Raw genomic sequence first — 11,421 nt, 5'->3', positions numbered from 1 at the left:
TTCATCTGTTAACTGCCACTTAGGTGTTTCCTTACCTTGGCTATTGCAAATAATGCTGCAATGAACATGGGAATGTAGATTATATATATACACACACACACACATGTACACAATACATGCACGTGTGTTTATGTGTGTGTGTATCCTGTGTTCATTTCCTTTGGATATATACCCAGAACTAGGATTGCTGGATCATATTTTTTTCATTTTTAACTTTTTGAGGAATCTCCATGCTGTTTTCCATACTTGCACCAATTTACATTCCCACCAACAGTGCACAAGGATTCTCTTTTCACATCCTCAGCAACACTTATCTTTTGTCATTTTGATGATAGCCATTCTGATACATGTGAGGTGAAATCTCATTGTGGTTTTGGTGACTACTGATGTTGAACATCTTTTCGTGTACTTGCTGGTCATTTGTAATGTCTTCCTTGGAGAAATGTCTATTCACATCCTCTGCCCATTTCTAATTGATTTGCTTTTTTGCTATTGAATTGTGTCAGTTTTGTATATACTTTGGACATTAACCTCTTGTCATATAGATGGTTTGCAAATATTTTTTCCCACTCCATAGGTTGCCTTTTCATTTTGTTTATGATTTCCTTGGCTGTGTAGAAGCTTTTAAGTTTGATCTAGTCCCACTTGTTTATTTTTGCTTTTGGTGTGAAATACAGAAAAAAAAATTCTCAAGACCCATGTCAAGGAGCTTACCTCCTGTGTATTCTTCTGGGAGTTTCACGGTTTCAGGTCTTGAATTTCAGGCTTTAATCCATTTTGAACTGATTTTTGTGTATGGTGTAAGATAGTGGTCCAATTTCATTCTTTTGCAAATGGCTGTCCAGTTTTTCCAGCACCACTTATTGAAGAGACTGTCCTTTCCCCACTGTATATTCTCAGCTCCTTTGTTGTAAATTAATTGACCATATATGCATAGATTTATTTCTGGGCTCTCTATTCCACTGATTTATGTGTTTATGTTTATGTCTATACCATACTGTTTTAATTACTATAGCTTTATAATATAGTTTGAAATCAGGAAGTATGATTTCTCCAGCTTTGTTCTTTCTCAAGTTTGCTTTAGCTATTTGGGGTCTTTAGTGGTTTCATACAAGTTTTAGAATTGCTCTTCTGTTTCTTTGAAAATATGCCATTGGAATTTTGGTACAGATTGCAATGAATCTGTAGATGACTTTGGGTAGTATGAACATTTTAATAATATTCTTCCAGTCAATGAGCATGAAATATCTTTCCATTTATTTATGTTTTCAATTTCTTTCATCAGTGTCTTATACTTTTCAGTGTCTAGATCTGTCACTTCCCTGGTTAAATTTATTCCTAGGGTATCTTTATTATTTTTGATGCAGCTGTAAATGGGATTATTTTCTTAATTTCTCTTTCTGATAGTTCATTGTTAGTGTATATAAATGCAAAAGATTTTTGTACCAGGCATACCTTGGACATATTGCAGATTCAGTTACAGGTGACCACAATTAAGCAAATATCACAAGTCACACAAATTTTTTGGTTTCCCAGTGTGAGATAGCATCATGTCTAAAAAAAAATACATACCTTAATTTAAAAATCCTCTATTGCTGGGAGTTCCCTCATGACCTAGTGGTTAGGATTCCAGTCTTTCACTGCCATGGCCCAGGTTCAATCCCTAGTCAGAGAACTGAGATCCTGGAAGCTGTGCAATGTGGCCAAAAAAAAAAAAAAGAAAGAAAGAAAAGAAAAGAAAGAGGTAGCTCCAATAAACTAAAATTAAATAAATAATAATAAATTTAAAAAAATTTAAACACTTTATTGCTTAAAAAATGCTAAGCATCATCTGAGCCTTCAAGCCTTTGCTGGTGGAGGGTCTTACCTCAGTGTTGATGGCTGCTGGCTGATCAGAATGTTGGTTGCTCAAGGTTGGGGTGGCTGTGGCAGTTTCTAAGGCAACAGTGAAGTTTCCTGTATCAATTGACTCTTCCTTTCATGAACAATTTCTCTGTAGCTGTTTTATAGCATTTTACCCACAGTAGAACTTCTTTCAAAATTGGAGTCAGTCCTCTCAAAACCCTGCCACTCCTTTATCAACTAAATTTATGTCATATTCTAAATCTTTAGTTGTATTTCAACAGTCTTTACAGCATCTTTACCAGGATTAGATTCCATCTCAAGAAACCACTTTCTTTGCTCATCCATAAGAAGCAAATCCTCATTCATTCAAGTTTTATGATGAGATTGCAGCAATTCAGTCACATCTTAAGCCCCACTTACAATTCTAGTTCTCTTGCTGTTTCCACCACATCTGCAATTACTTCCTTCCCTGACATCTTGAACCACTCAAGTTATCCATGAGGTTGGAAACAACTTCTTCCAAACTCCTGTTAATGTTGATGTTTTGACATAAAGGCATGAATCATGAATACTCTTTTTTTTTTAACATCTTTATTGCAGTATAATTGCTTTACAATGGTGTGTTAAGTTTCTGCTGTATAACAAAGTGAATCAGCTATACATATACACACATCCCCATATCTCCTCCCTCTTGGGTCTCCCTCCCACCCTCCCTATCCCACACATCTAGGTGGTCACAAAGCATCGAGCTGATCTCTCTGTGCTATGCAGCTGCTTCCCTCTAGCTATCTATTTTACATTTGGTAGTGTATATATGTCCATGCCACTCTCTCACTTCATCCCAGCTTACCCTTCCCCCTCCCCGTGTCCTCAAGTCCATTCTCTACGTCTGCGTCTTTATTCCTGTCCTGCCCCTAGGTTCTTCTGAACCATTTTTCCTTTTTTAGATTCCATATATATGTGTTAGCATACGGTATTTGTTTTTCTCTTTCTTACTTCACTCTGTATGACAGACTAGGTCCATCCACCTCACTACAAATAAATCAATTTGGTTTCGTTTTATGGCTGAGTAATATTCCATTGTATATATGTGTGACATCTTCTCTATCCATTCATCTGTCAGTGGACACTTAGGTTGTTTCCATGTCCTGGCTATTGTAAATAGAGCTGCAATGAACATTGTGGTACATGACTCTTTTTGAATTATGGTTTTCTCAGGGTATATGCCCAGTAGTGGGATTGCTGGGTCATATGGTAGTTCTATTTTTAGTTTTTTAAGGAACCTGCATACTGTTCTCCATAGTGGCTGTGTCAGTTTATATTCCCACCAACAGTGCAAGAGGGTTCTCTTTTCTCCACACCCTCTTCAGTATTTATTGTTTGTAGATTTTTTGATGATGGCCATTCTGACTGGTGTGAGGTGATACCTCATTGTAGTTTTGATTTGCATTTCTCTAATGATTAGTGATGTTGAGCATACTTTCAGGTGTTTGTTGGCAATCTGTATATCTTCTTTGGAGAAATGTCTATTTAGGTCTTCTGCCCATTTTTGGATTAGGTTGTTTGTTTTTTCGATATTGAGCTGCATGAGCTGCTTGTATATTTTGGAGATTAATATTTTGTCAGTTGCTTCATTTGCAAATATTTTCTCCCATTTTGAGGGTTGTCTTTTCGTTCTTTTTATGGTTTCCATGAATGCTGTTAGTGGCATCTAGAATGGTGAATGCTTTTCAGAAGGTTTTCAATTGACTTTGCCCAGATTCGTCAGAGGAATCACTATGGCAGCTATAGCTTTACAAAATATATTTCTTAAATAGGAAGACTTAAAAGTTGAAATTACTCCTTGATCCATGGGCTGCAGAATGGATGCCATGTTAGCAGAATTTAAAACCATGTTAAGCTCACTGTACATCTCGATCAGAGCTTTTGGGTGACCAAGTGTATTGTCAATGAGCAGTAATATTTTGAAAGAAATTTTGTTTTCCTGAGGAACAGTTCTCAATACTGGGCTTAAAATACTTGGTTAACCATGTTGTGAGCAGATGTGCTGTCATCCAGACTTTGTTGTTCCATTTATAAAGCACACAGAATAGATTTAGCATAATTCTTAAGGGCCTTAGGATTTTCAGAGTGGTAGATGAGCAATGACTTCAAGTTAAACTCACCAGCTGCACTGGCCCCTAACAAGAGAGTTAGTTAGCCTGTCCTTTGAAGCTTTGAATCCAGGCATTGACTTCTCCACTCTAGCTATGAAAGTCCTGGATGGCATCTTTTTTCAATAGATGTTTCAGTACCTGTTTCATCTATGTTGAAAATTTGTTGTTTAGTGGAGCCACCTTCATGAATTATCTTAGCTAGATCTTTGGATAACTTGCTGCACCTTCTACATCAGCACTTGCTGAATCTTGCACTTTGATGTTATGGAGCTGGCTTCTTACCTTAAACCTCAAGGACCAATCTCTGGTAGCTTCAAACTTTTCTTCTGCAGCTTCCTGACTTGTCTCAGCCTTCACAGAATTTGAGAGAGCCAGAGCCTTGCTCTGGATTGGGATTTGGCTTAAGGGAATGTTGTGGCTGGTTTGATCTTCTAGCCAGACTAATAAAACTTTCTGCTTACAGTAAGTCCCCTACATACAAACCTTCAAGTTGTGAACTTTCAAAGATGTGAACATGCGTTTGCATGTCCAGTCACATAAGTTAGTTTCCATGCCTGGTGTATATTGTCACATTGCATGCATCCTCTACAAATGGTTGTGCTTTTGTCCAGACCTTCCGTCTCCTATTGCTGACAATCCTTCAGCTCTACCATCTCCCACCTCTTCTCCGTCCTCCAGTCAGTAACCTGTTCACTTGATGCCAGCCCCTGTATGCCACCTGTGGTACTGTACTACTATACTTTTCAAGGTGCTGTACTGTAATACCTAAAATGTTTTATTTTTTGTGTTTGTTTTTTTATGTATTTGTGTGAAAACTATTATAAACCGATTACAGTACAGTACTATATATCCGATTGTGTTAGTTGGGTACCTAGGCTAACTTCGTTGGACTTACGAACAAATTGGACTTATGAACTTGCTCTCAGAACAGAACTCGTTCATATGTAGGAGACTTACAGTATTAGCAATGAGGCTGTTTCACTTTCTTAACATCCCTGGGTTCACTGGAGTAGCACTTGGTAACTGGCACAAAAGGCCTAGCTTTCAGACTATCTCGGCTTTGTACATGCCTTCCTCACTAACCTTAATCATTGCTAGCTTTTGATTTAAAGTGAAAGACATGTGACTCTTCCTTTCACTTTAACACTTAGAGGTCATGTAGGGTTATTAATTGGCCTACATTCAATATTCTTGTGTCTCAGGGAGTAAGGAGGCCTGTTCCCTCCCCTCAGGGAGAAGGAGAGAGATGGGGAAGTTGCCAGTTGGTGGAGCAGTCAGAAGCATTTATCAAGTTCACCATCTTGATATAAGTGCAGTTCATTGTGCCCCGAAACATTTACAATAGTAACATCAGAGATCACTGGTCACAGATCACCATAACAAATATAATAACAATGAAAAGTTTGAAATATTGTGAGAATTACCAAAATGTGACATAGAGACACGAAGTGAACAAATGCTATTGGAAAAATGGTGCTGATAGACTTGCTTGATACACAATGCAAGGTTGCCATAAAGCTTCAATTTGTTGAAAAACAAAAAATACAGGCATATCTCGGAGATATTGCAGGTTCAGTTCTAGACCACTGCAATAAAGCAAATCACGAGTCATGCAAATCTATTTCCCAGCGCATATAAGTTATGTTTACACTATAGTCTATTTAGTGTGCATTAGTATTGTCTTAAAAAACAATATGTATACCTTAATTTTATTGCTAAAATATGCTAACCATCATCTGACAACACAGGATTGCCACAAACCTTCAATTTGTTTAAAAAAAGAAGCAAAAATACCCCACAGTATCTACAAAGTGCAATAAAATGAGGTATGCCTGTATATTGACTTTGTATCCTACAACTTTATTATATTCATTTATTATAACAGTTCTTTGGTAGAGTTTTTAAGGTAGTCTATATATAATATATCAGCATTTCATCTACTTCCTTTTTGTTGTGGAAGCTTTTTATGTCCTTTCCTTGCTTGCTATTTTAATTGTTCTCCTTAGGACGTCCAGTAATATGTTGAATAAAATTGGTAAGAGTGGGCATCCTTGTCTTGTTCCTGATCTTAGAGGAAAACCTTTCAGCTTTTCATCGCGTATGATGTTAGCTGTGGGCTTGTCATATATAGCCTTTATTATGTTGAAGTACAGTCTTTCTACACCCCCTATATTGGGAGTTTTTATCATGAATGGATGTTGAATTTTATCAAATGCTTTTTCTGCATCTTGAGATGATCATATGATTTTTATCCTTCATTTTGTTACTTGGTTTATAACATTGACTTATGGATACTAAACTATGCTTACATCCCTGGAATAAATTCCACTTAATTATGGTGCATGATTCTTTTAATGTGCTGTAGATTTTGGTTTGCTAATATGTTGTTCAGGATATTTGTATCTACTTTCATCAGAGATATTGGCCTGTAGTTTTCTGTTCTTGTAGTGTCCTTCTTTGGTTTTGGTATCAGGGTAATGATGTCCTCATAAAATTTGTTTGGAAGGATTCCCACTTCTATTTGTTGGAAGAATTTGAGAAGGATTAGTATTAATTCTTTAAATGCTTGGTGGAATTCACCGATGAAGCTGTCTGGTCCTGGACTTTTCTTAATTGGGAGGTTTTTCATTACTGATTCAGTCTCCTCACTAGTAATTAGTATATTCAGATTTTCTATTTTTTCATGCTTCAGTCTTGGTAGGTTATATGGTTCTAGGGCTTTTTCCATCTCTTCTAGTTTGTGCAGTTTATTGGTGTATAATTGTTCAGCATACTTGCTTATGATTCATTGTGTGGTACTAGTTGTAATATCTCCTCTTTCATTTATAATTTTATTTATTTGAGGCTTCTCTTTTTTTAAGTCTAGCAAATGATTTGTCATTTGTTTCTTTTTTTAAAAATCAGCTCTTCATTTTTAAAAAATCTTTTCTATTATCTTTTTAGCCTGTATTTCATTTCTTTCTCCTCTGATCTTTATTTCCCTGCCTTCAACTAACTTTGGGCTTAGTTTGTTCTTTTTCTAGTTCCTTGAGGTGTAAAGTTAGGTTATTTATTTGAGAACTTTCTTGATTCTTAGTGCAGTATGAAGTTCCCTATTAGAACTGCTTTTGCTCCATCGCATGTTTTGGTGTGTTGCATTTCTATTTTCATTTGTATCAGAATATTTTTTAATTTCTGTTTGGTTTTCTTCTTTGACCCATTGGTTGTCCAGTAACATGGTTTTTAATCTCCACATATTTGTGAATTTTCCACTTTTCTTCTTATAATTGATTTCTAGTTTCATACTACTGTGGTCAGAAAAGATGCTTGATGCAATTTCAGTCTCCTTAATCTTAAGACCTCTTTTGTGTCCTAACATATGCTCTATTGTGGAGAATGATACATGTGCACTTGAGAAGAATATGTATTCTGCTGCCCTTGGATAGAACGTCTTATTGTATCTAAGTCCATCTGGTCTAACGTATCATTTAAGTCCAATGTTTCCTCATTGATTTTCAATCTGGATGAAATATCTATTGTTGAAAGTGTGGTATTGAAGTCCCTATTATTGGATTACTGTCTCTTCCTCCCTTAGGTCTCATTCCCCCACCCACCCACCGGCCACGCTGTGCAGCTTGCAGGATCTTAGTTCCTCGACCAGGGATTGAACCCAGACCCCGGCCGTGAAAGTACCAAGTCTTAACCACTGGACTGCCAGGGAGTACCCTCAGGTCTGTTAATATATGCTTTATATATTTAGGTGCTCTAATGTTGGGTGGATATTTACAATTTTTTATTCTCTTGTTAGATTGACCCCTTTATCATAATATAATGACCTTTTTATCTTCCTACGTTCTGTGTCTTAAAGTCTATTTTGTCCAATAATAAATATAGCTACCCTGCTTTCTTTTGGTTTCCATTCATGAGATATTTTTCCATTCCTTCACTTTCAGTCTTTATGTGTCCTTAAAGCTGAAGTGATTCTCATGTATGCAGCATATAATTGGGTCTTTTTATTTTCCATTCAGTCATTTAAGGTTACTATTGATAGATATGGACTTACTATTGCCATTTCGTTCATTGTTCTCTGGCTGTATTGTAGTTCCTTTGTTTCTTCATGTCTTGCTTTCTTCTTTTGTGGTTTGATGGGTTTTTTTGTAGGGCTGCGCATAGACTCCTCTATCTTTATCTTTTGTGCATCTACTATAGGTCTTTGCTTTGTGGTTACCATGAGGCTTATATAAAACATCTCATATTTATAACAGTATATTTTAAGCTATAACAACTTAATTTCAAATACTTAAGTTCTACACTCTACTACCCCCTCCATTTTATGTTTCTGATGTTACAGTTTACATATTTTTACCTTATGTATCCATTAAAAATTTTTGAAGTTATGCTTATTTTTAATCATCTTGTCTTAGCCTTCACACCAGAGTTATAAGGATTTACCCATCACCATTACAATAAAGTATTCTGAATTTAACTATAGATTTATCTTTACCAGTGAGACATACTTTCAAAGGTTTGTCACTAATTAGCATCCTTTGATTCAGGTTGATGAAGTCCCTTTAACATTTTAATAAGGCTGGTCTAGTGGTAATGAACTCCTCCTCCAGCTCTTGCTTGTCTGGGAAACTATCTCCTTCAATTCTGAAGGACAGGTTTCCTGGATAAAGTATTCTTGATTGGCAGTTTGTTTTTTCTTTCAGCTCTTTTGAATATATCATACCACTCCCCTCTGGCCTATAATGTTTCTGCTAAAAAATCTGCTGATAGTCTTATGGGGGTTCCTTTGTTCATGACAAGTTTTTCTCTTGCTGCTTTTAAGAGTCTCTTTAACTTTTTTTTTTTTTTTTTTTTGCAGTACGTGGGCCTCTCACTGTTGTGGCCTGTCCCGTTGCGGAGCACATGCTCTGGACGCGCAGGCTCAACGGCCATGGCTCACAGGCCTAGCCGCTCCGCGGCATGTGGGATATTCCCGGACCGGGGCACGAACCCGTGTCCCCTGCATCAGCAGGCGGACTCTCAACCACTGCACCACCAGGGAAGCCCTGTCTTTAACTTTTCACAATTTAATTATAATGTGTCTCCATGTGAGGGCTCTTTGGATTTATCTTTTTTGGATTTCTCTGTGCTTCCTGAATCTGGTCTGTTTCTTTCTCCAGGTTAGGAAAGTTTTCAGCTGATATTTCTTATAAGCTTTCTGCCCCTTTCTCTTCTACTTCTGGGACCCCCTAGAATGCATATACTTGTTCACTTGATATTGTCTTGTAAGTCCTTTAAGCTGTCTTTACTTTTTTTTTTCTTTGCTCCTCTGATTGGATAAATTTCACTGCCCTTTGAGTTCACTGATCCTTTTACTTGTCTGCTGCTTAACTCCTCTATTGAATTTTTCAGTTCAGTTAGTGTATTCTTCAGCTCTCTGATTTGTTTGGTACGTTCTTATATTTTCTACCTTCTTTGAAATTCTCACTTTGTTTAAACATTGTTCTCCTGATCTGTGAGCATCTTTTTTTTTTTTTTGCGGTACGCGGGCCTCTCACCGCTGTGGCCTCTCCCGCTGCGGAGCACAGGCTCCGGACGCGCAGGCTCAGTGGCCATGGCTCACAGGCCCAGCCGCTCCACGGCATGTGGGATCCCCCGGACCGGGGCACGAACCCGTGTCCCCTGCATTGGCAGGCAGACTCCCAACCACTGCGCCACCAGGGAAGCCCTGTGAGCATCTTTATGACCATTATTATTATTATTATTATTTTTTTTTTTTTTTTTTTTTTTTTTTTTTTTTTTGCGGTATGCGGGCCTCTCACTGTTGTGGCCTCTCCCATTGCGGAGCACAGGCTCCGGACGCGCAGGCTCAGCGGCCATGGCTCACGGGCCCAGCCGCTCCGCGGCATATGGGATCCTCCCAGACCGGGGCACGAACCCGTATCCCCTGCATCGGCAGGCGGACTCTCAACCACTGCGCCACCAGGGAGGCCCTATGACCATTATTTTAAATTCTTTATTAGGTAAATCACTTGTCTCTGTTTCATTGAGATCTGTTTCTAAAGTTTTATCTCATTCTTTTGTTTGAAACATATTCCCATTTCATTTTCCTTGACTCTCTGTTGTTTTCTGTACCTTAGATAAAAGAGCCACCTCTCTCTGTCTTGACAAAGTAATCTTAGGTAAGAGAACCTTATACATCAGCCTGACCAGAGCTCTTTATCTCTTAAACATTTGTGATTTTCCATGCTGCCTTCTTTGTTCTTAGTGGCTCCCAAAGAGGAAGACTGCAGTCTGTACCTAGATGCAAGCTGATTGAAAGCTGTACTTGTAGGCAGCAACTGGGAAAGTATGTAGTTAGGGCCCTCTCATGGAGAAAACTAGGAGATGGGCTTTTTTTCATGTTGCTTCTGCACTGGGCCCAGGTGTACCCTTGGGGGGTGTGGGCAGGGCTGCTATACCCATTAATGACTGATTCTTTGCTACAGTTCTGTGGCACCCATAAGTATAAAACCTGCTGGCTATCAGAGCCAGGTGATCCAGGGGTCTCTCCCTTCGGTGGCAGCTGCAAAAGCTGGGGCACCAGATGTGTATAAGCTCCTTTTAGTGAGATATTGGTGATGTGTACTGGGCTCAAGTGAGAACATAGAGGTGGTATCTGCTGGCTTCCCCAGTCTCCAGGGAGGATGCCAATCAGCTCCTAAATGCATGCTAAATTCTCATGTCATCCTTCATAAAAGCCACTTCTATGACCCTCTTTGGGTTCTCTATAACTTCATTTTGTGTAATCTTCTTTACAGGGAATAGTTCTTGTCCTATTTTAAAACTTTCTGCCTTGATGTCTAATAATTTGTGATATACACCAGCCATCTTTTACTTTGTAATTGGGTTGTTCTAATTGGGTTCTTCTAAGCTTTTATCTTCTAATTTAAAATGTGGACCTCCTTTTTACATTCCAATGGCATTTCCCTTTATTTAGCATATATATGTATATATATATATATATTTTTTTTTTTAACCCCTGTTTCACCACTATCTTCCCTTGCTCCCTAGTCAGTCCTTAATCATTTTTTAAAAATTTAACTTTCACATTCCCAAATTCTTGATTATTCTTTCCATGTGCTGATAAACCTTTGTCATTTTTGGAGGAAACATCACAGTGCTACATTTTCTAAGCTTTTGCATGCCTAGACACTCCTTCTGGTATCTTTATCACTCTTACTCCATTAAAAATATGTAGATGTGGGCTTCCCTGGTGGCGCAGTGGTTGAGAGTCCGCCTGCCGATGCAGGGGACACGGGTTCGTGCCCCGGTCCAGGAAGATCCCACATGCCGCGGAGTGGCTGGGCCCGTGAGCCATAGCCGCTGAGCCTGCGCGTCCGGAGCCTGTGCTCCGCAACAGGAGAGGCCACAACAGTGAGAGGCCCGCGTACCGCAAAAAAAAAAAAAAATT

The sequence above is a fragment of the Mesoplodon densirostris genome, chromosome 7 (genome assembly GCF_025265405.1).
Source record: "Mesoplodon densirostris isolate mMesDen1 chromosome 7, mMesDen1 primary haplotype, whole genome shotgun sequence".
Classification (NCBI taxonomy): domain Eukaryota; kingdom Metazoa; phylum Chordata; class Mammalia; order Artiodactyla; family Ziphiidae; genus Mesoplodon; species Mesoplodon densirostris.
This window is presented reverse-complemented; position numbering follows the sequence as displayed.